Consider the following 6679-nt stretch of genomic DNA (forward strand, 5'->3'; position numbering starts at 1 on the left):
ACTTTTTGGTAAAAACTCAACTCAACGTGTTTGGAGGACAAAGAATGCTGAGTTGCATCCAAAGAACACCATACGTACTGTGAAGCATGGGGGTGGAAACATCATGCTTTGGGGCTGTTTTTCTGCAAAGGGACCAGGATGACTGATCCGTGTAAAGGAAAGAATGAACGGGGCCATGTATCGTGAGATTTTGAGTGAAAACCTCCTTCCATCAGCAAGGGCATTGAAGATGAAACGTGGCTGGGTCTTTCAGCATGTCAATGATCCCAAACACACCGCCCGGGCAACGAAGGAGTGGCTTGGTAAGAAGCATTTCAAGGTCCTGGAGTGGCCTAGCCAGTCTCCAGATCTCAACCCCATAGAACATCTTTGGAGGGAGTCGAAAGTCTGTGTTGCCCAGCAACAGCCCCAAAACATCACTGCTCTAGAGGAGATCTGCATGGAGGAATGGGCCAAAATACCAGCAACAGTGTGTGAAAACCTTATGAAGACTTACAGAAAACGTTTGACCTCTGTCATTGCCAACAAAGGGTATATAACAAAGTATTGAGATAAACTTTTGTTATGGACCAAATACTTATTTTCCACCATAATTTGCAAATAAATTCATTAAAAATTCTACAATGTGATTTTCTGTTTTTATTTCTTCTCATTTTGTCTGTCATAGTTGAAGTGTACCTATGATGAAAATTACAGGCCTCTCTCATCTATTTAAGTGGGATAACTTGCACAATTGGTGGCTGACTAAATTCCTTTTTGCCCCACTGTATGCTGATTATTTATCTGAAGACAATTGTGTTATGGTCAAGAGCTCACGAATTTGGGTCAAGTTTATCAGGAAGGAAACCACCCATCTTTGCTTTTCTGCTTTATTAAAAGCTGAGGTCTGGAACTCCCTCCAGGTCATCTCTCTCTCCATGCCTTGGCCTTGTTTGCCTGGTTTTTAAGCACTACATTCATTCATTGTGGAGAACAAACATCCGTTTGGCCAGAGCGATGTGGATGGGTAGCCTTGGTACATAAATATTTTTGCAGGACAACTCCTGGGAACCATGTACATATGTGGGGCCGTTTCAGCTCCAGATGACACAAGAGGGTTGCAGGTCTGCAGTCATTCATTTTAATTAGAGAAATATCCTATAAACCGAACTGTTTTAACTGTCAATGTACTTTATTGCACACAATCCTCAAATAAAATTGAGCATAAATAAAATCTATGTATTTACATTGGGTCTAATGTGTGTGTGAGAGAGAGTGAGGCATGTTTCTCAACTCCAAGAAAAGCACACAGAATTTCCTCAAACTGTACATATTACCACATTATCACATTTGAATTTGATAGATATTTAGAGTAATTATGTAGATACTGACAATGGACAGACAGGCGTAGATATCTCCCATCCTAAAATAAACTGGAGCATCCATAAAATAAACAAGTAATTACAATTTCTTTACATTGGGGATAATGTGTGTGTGTGTGACAGAGAGAGAGAGAGTGTGTGCATGTTTTATTTTTCCTTGTCAGCCACCCATCTCTGCTTTATCAGTCTTGATAGGCCCAGCGTATGCACTTCTGGGTGAGGCTGTCGGGCAGTGGTGGAGTGCATGGCAGATCTGAAAGAGTGATGCACATAGTGACAGTAAGTGTACAGCTCATCGACATGTCTGTGTGTGTACATCTGTTGGTGTGAGTGAGGATATGTGTATGGAATATAATTCTGAATGACCTGAATCAATCTGGGAATCCTCACAAGTTTCTCCCTTCACGGCTACTGTAGTAGGAACTGGTGCAGGCGGTAAATGAAATGCCAGAGCAGAGGACTGCTGTGACTGCAGCTGAAATGCTGATGGTGGCAGATCTAAAAGAGAGAGGCACAATTTTCTCAACTGACAATAATCATACAACTAAACAGACTGAATGAGTGTAAGGCCTAGATCCAATCAGATCAAGTGTTAACCGGTGATTGCTGACACCACATAGCTGATGTTTTGGCGGTGTCTGAGGTGTAACTGAGTTGGATCTGTCAAAATCAGTAAGCAGCAGCTCTTGATCATTGTCATGAAGCTACACCTGTCCTACTCATGTTACACATTCAGAACGAGAAAGTGAAGGCTATAGATATGATGATATAATATAATAAAATAGATATTATATCTATAGAAATATTCCAGTGTTCAAATATAAACAAGTCCGATGCTCAAACTCTAAATCATTAAACAAAAAAACAACCGCTAGTGGGCAAACTTTTTGGCTGCATGTGATAATCACCTGTATCACCAGTCGCCAGCATCTGGCAGCTTTTTAAATTCAGATCGGAGGGACACATTTTTGGGGGACCAATTGAAAGTTCAAATCGGGGCCTCCAGAGTGGTTTGGTGGGAACACCCAGGTCTCAGATGAAAGATAGGCACAATGGTGTAGTGGCTTGAGGGCAACCACACAGCAGACTTAATTTCCCCAACTGTTCACTGTACTTGCCCTCGCAATCTGTCTGTGTTACCACAGACCCAGGTTCGATCCCAGGCTGTGTCACAGCTGGCAGTGACTGGGAGACCCATGAGGTGGCGCACAATTGGCACAGCGTCATCCAGGTTAGGAGAGGGTTTGGTCGGCTGAGATTTCCTTGTCCCATCGCACTCTAGAGACTCCTGTGGCGGGCCAGGCGCATGCATGTTGTCACGGCGCCAGGTGTTCTTCCAACACATTGGTACAGCTGACTTCCGGGTTAAGCGGGCATTGCGTCAATAAGCGGTGCAGCTTGGCTAGGTCGTGTTTTGGAGGACGCACGGCTCTCGAACTTCGCCTCTCCCAAGTCCGTACGAGAGTTGCAGCGATGGGACGAGACTATAACGTACATTTCTGTGTCTTAACTACTAGCTTCGTAACATAATGGTCCGTTTTAATCATAATCGGAATAATGCATTGGTCATTCACAGAAAATGCCAAACGGAAAGGGGGGTTCAACCGATGTCTTGGCTAAATTCCCAACCTGGCCACATTCCATCATTGCCATCTAATCATCTCCCTCATTCCTAATTGGCATATATCACTCCTCACCTCTCCACCTGATAGCTGACGTGGGGTGAGCGTTCTGGCACAAAAATGGTCGCTGTGCATCACTGAGGTGGGCGCTACACATTGATGGTGGATAAGGTGAGTTTCACCCTACTATGTAAAGAGCTTTGAGCACCTCAATTGGTAGAAAAGCGCTATATAAATCCAATCAACTATTATGTATTATTATTATTTGTATACTATCACATGTCTCTCTCTATTATGAGTGGGAATATTTGGGAACAGATTTCCAAATGTAAAATCACTTGGAGCTGATGTCCCGGTGTTTGTATAGTATTTTATGTCCGGCAAAATTCAACAATACATGTGTATACACAAATTGGGGAACCCTGTGATAAGATGTTCAATACATTTGTATCATGCCATTGTTTACAGTCACAATCTTTTCAGATGTCATGTCATTACATGAACAAAATTATAATCAACTATGATTAATGTCATAGTTAGCTTATCACATGAATCTGTTTAACGCTTGATGATTATTGCACTTCAGTCTATATCTTTTTTTTTACTACTGGAAATGAAACCACTGAGTAAATCTGCCAGTCTGTGTGGTGAGATATAATCATATTGTCCAGCAGAGGGCAATATCACCTTGTTTGTATTTCAGTTCAATTCATTCCTCATCTGTGAATCACATCATGTCAAGCTTTTGAAAGCTCCACATCACAGACCTATTTGGCCGTTTTAAATGATCACCTCCTCATTTGTATAATGGCCCACACCCTCGCTCGCCTCATGATCCCAACCCCCCAAAAAGTGTTTGTTTTCGGACATTGTGACCATAAAAGTGCAACAGGCGTGGGCAAAATGGAGATAATGTGTGTTCGCTGCCAAGTAGAATTTGTGTAATGAAGGCTGGCTCCATCCAACAACCCTCCAACTCCGAGCCTAAATCAATGGTGCACTTATCGGTCCGCACAACACCGAGGACTGCCAGGGCCTTCTCCAAGAAAAATACAATACATCACACATTTGTTGTATGTATCTGAAAGTCTTTATTTCATTCCTCAAAATGTCAGGATTGTGACAAAATACAGATATGGGGAAGGGTACCAAAACATTTCTGCAGTATTGAAGGTCCCCAAGAACACAGTGGCCTCCATGATTCTTAAGTGGAAGATGTTTGGAATCAACAAGACCTAGAGCTGGCCGCCAGGCCAAACTGAGCAATCGGGGAAGAAGGGCCTTGGTCAAGGAGTTGACAGAGCTATGACAGAGCTAAGATAAAAGCCATTCCTCAGTAAAAGGCACATGACAGCCCGCTTGGAGTTTGCCAAAAGGCAACTAAAGGACTCTCAGAATGTGAGAAACAAGATTCTCTGGACTGATGAAACCAAGATTGAACTCTTTGGCCTGAATGCCAAGCGAAAAGTCTGGAGGAAAACAGACACTGCTCATCACCTGGCCATTACCATCCCTACATTGAAGCATGGTGGTGGCAGCATCATGCTGTGGGTATTATTTTCAGGGGCAGGGACTGGGATACTAGTCAGGATCGAGGGAAAGAAGGACAGAGAGATCCTTGATGAAAACCTGCACCAGAGTGCTCAGGACCTCAGACTGGGGCGAAGGTTCACCACCTTCCAACAGTACAATGACCCTAAGCACAAAGCCAAGACAATGCAGGAGTGGCTTCGGGACACGTTTTTGAATGTCCTTGAGTGGCCCGGCCAGAGCCCAGACTTGAACCCAATCGAACATCTCTGGAGAGACCTGAAAATAGCTGTGCAGCGACGCTCCTCATCCAACCTGACAGAGCTTGAGAGGATCTGCATAGAAGGATGGGGGAAACTCCCTGAATACAGGTGTGCCAAGCTTGTAGCATCATACCCAAGAAGACTCAGGGCTGTAATCGCTGCCAAAGGTGGGTTTGAATACTTGTGTGTGTGTGTGATATTTCAGTTTTTTATTTGTAATAAATGTGTAAACATTTCTGAAAATTCGTTTTGCGCTTGTCATTATTGGGGGGGGGGCTGTAATGTAGGAAAAAGTGATGGTGTGAATACATTCTGAATGCTCTGTAGATGGGCCAATTGGCCAGTCCCCAACTTTATCCAAAGCTTTTTGTATGGCCCAGCATCTTTCCGTAGATACTTCTGGGGAATTCTGAAGGTTTCAGCAAAGGAATTCAGTTTTGCATTTGCAATGTACTTAATATAGACCAGGGTTCTCCAACTGGTGTGATTTGATTTGGCCCCCCAACTTTTCTGAGCAAGAAAAAAAAACACACTTTTGATTTTATTTTTGTTTTTATTGTTGGACAGAAGACTGGAGAAACACAAGCAAATGAGTTCCAAGTGATTCCCACGTATAATAGGGGGATGTGCACTCATGCTATTGTGTTTTGCTTGCAATGGAATTACAGTATGCGTGAGTGATTTAAACGTCATAACATTCCTTCGAAGTCATATCGGAGGCATGATTAACGTATCCTTGTTGGTTCATTGACAGAAATACATTTTATAGACAGCCTATTGCTGTCCTATAGTCTAAATATTTTGGGAAAGGGACAGACATTTAGTCTGGGATTTGGCCTAATATCAGCATCTGATCTTTCTGCAAGTGACATAACCCCTCTTATGCTTTTGTAATCAATCCAAATCGGTTTGGTGTTACTTTGTTGCTGCATGTTAATACAAGTGAAATGAAAAGATATGTGTCCACTTCACTCCAATAGATTCAAATGAACCAACAGAAAGCCCATCACTGCCTGCACACTCCAGCTTGTCATCACAGCTAAATAACCTCTTGATGAAGATGCGCAGAAAGAATGGATGGAAAGAAGCAGCTGAGTAGGTTCATGGCCAGCACAGGACCACCACTTCTGGCTTCTTCAACTACAGGATCGTCTGAGACCAAGCCACCCAGGCAGCTGATGAAACTGAGGGGTATTTATGTCTGTAATGAATCCCTTTTGTGAGGGAAAGACTCATTCTGATTGGCTGGGCCTGGCTCTCCAGTGGGTGGGCCTATGCCCTCCAATGCCCATCCATGGCTGAACCCCTGTCCAGTCATGTGAAATCCATAGATTAGGGCCTAATGCATTTATTTCAATTGACTGATTTCCTTAAATGAACTGTAACTCAGTAAAATCGTTGAAATTGTTGCATGTTGGGTTTATATTTTAGTTCAGTACATATTATCACTTATTTGCCCAGTAGGCTAGCACAATTTTGGTTTCATGTATAGGTATGAAAATAAACACAACTGAACAATTTGCTATTTAGAGCATTTCCCCCAAATGCATGTCCTGTTTTTGGCTTCATAGACAACATTTTTAGGTTAAAACAAATGTGCATTGTCATGCAGTGACAGAACAGACCTAATTGATACTGCAAGTCATTAATGATGACTTAGTTGGACTAACCTTTTTGAATTAGCTGTTGGCCTAATTCATCTGCCTGTATTCCTAATCCCTACCTGCCTCTGGTCTAATGAATTTCCACCTCTCACTGTATCATTCTTGCTTGTCCATCTTCCTCGATTAAAATGAGTTATTCTTACAGATCAATCTTGCTGGCAAAACGTCATTAAATATTGGCAGAATATTTAGCTATAGCGTGGATTTAGGGATGTTTAAAATATATATATATATATATA

The 6679-nt window shown here is 42.4% G+C and overlaps 1 long non-coding RNA gene across 1 annotated transcript; it reads right to left on the reverse strand.

Annotated features, from left to right (window-relative positions):
* Positions 1 to 768: 768 nt before the first annotated feature.
* On the reverse strand, positions 769 to 2652 carry LOC118362931 (uncharacterized). The gene is made up of 3 exons (XR_004821285.2): positions 2509 to 2652; positions 1728 to 1859; positions 769 to 1614 (listed from the first exon to the last, which is right to left on the reverse strand). It is a non-coding gene; the product is annotated as an uncharacterized LOC118362931 (long non-coding RNA).
* Between the last annotated feature and the right edge of the window lie 4027 nt (positions 2653 to 6679).

The sequence above is a fragment of the Oncorhynchus keta genome, chromosome 29 (genome assembly GCF_023373465.1).
Source record: "Oncorhynchus keta strain PuntledgeMale-10-30-2019 chromosome 29, Oket_V2, whole genome shotgun sequence".
Taxonomy (NCBI): domain Eukaryota; kingdom Metazoa; phylum Chordata; class Actinopteri; order Salmoniformes; family Salmonidae; genus Oncorhynchus; species Oncorhynchus keta.